This window comes from Penaeus monodon, chromosome 29 (assembly GCF_015228065.2).
Source record: "Penaeus monodon isolate SGIC_2016 chromosome 29, NSTDA_Pmon_1, whole genome shotgun sequence".
Taxonomy (NCBI): Eukaryota; Metazoa; Arthropoda; class Malacostraca; order Decapoda; family Penaeidae; genus Penaeus; species Penaeus monodon.
The window spans coordinates 37,887,883-37,888,403 of NC_051414.1; positions in this window are offsets into that span (position 1 = coordinate 37,887,883).

Sequence of the window (521 nt, forward strand, 5' to 3'; positions counted from 1 at the left end):
CAACATATGCTGCATTCTCTCCCTTCCCGTCATACGTATTGGCCGTGAATCAAGCTCGGGACTAGAATAAGATAGACTGAGTACGAATGCGATGCCCAGGGATGAGAAAGTCTTGGCTTGAAAGACAAGAGTAAGAAAAGCGAAAATAAAGAAATGGCGGGGACAAAAGAATGCGTGAACTTTACGTCTTGTCGCGTCAGACCCATGCAGGTATTCTAGATTTGATATATGCTATACTCTGCCAATGCGGTAAAAACTAAGCCAAATTTGATCATGGCAAACATTACTTTACATCAGAATGTGTTTCTTATTGCGAAACGGTGGTTGAATAAACTGATTAGTCTATATGAAACTGAATAATAAAAAAGAGAAAAATCCCTAAAACTTAATATTTCTTTGTTATGAACAGTATCGATTCGTCAGTTATTCATTTTATTAAGGCTGTCCACTGTCAGATAAGAATCAGTATACTTTTTATATCCCTCAAACTGTAATCTTAAAACAAGTAACATGTTTTCTCA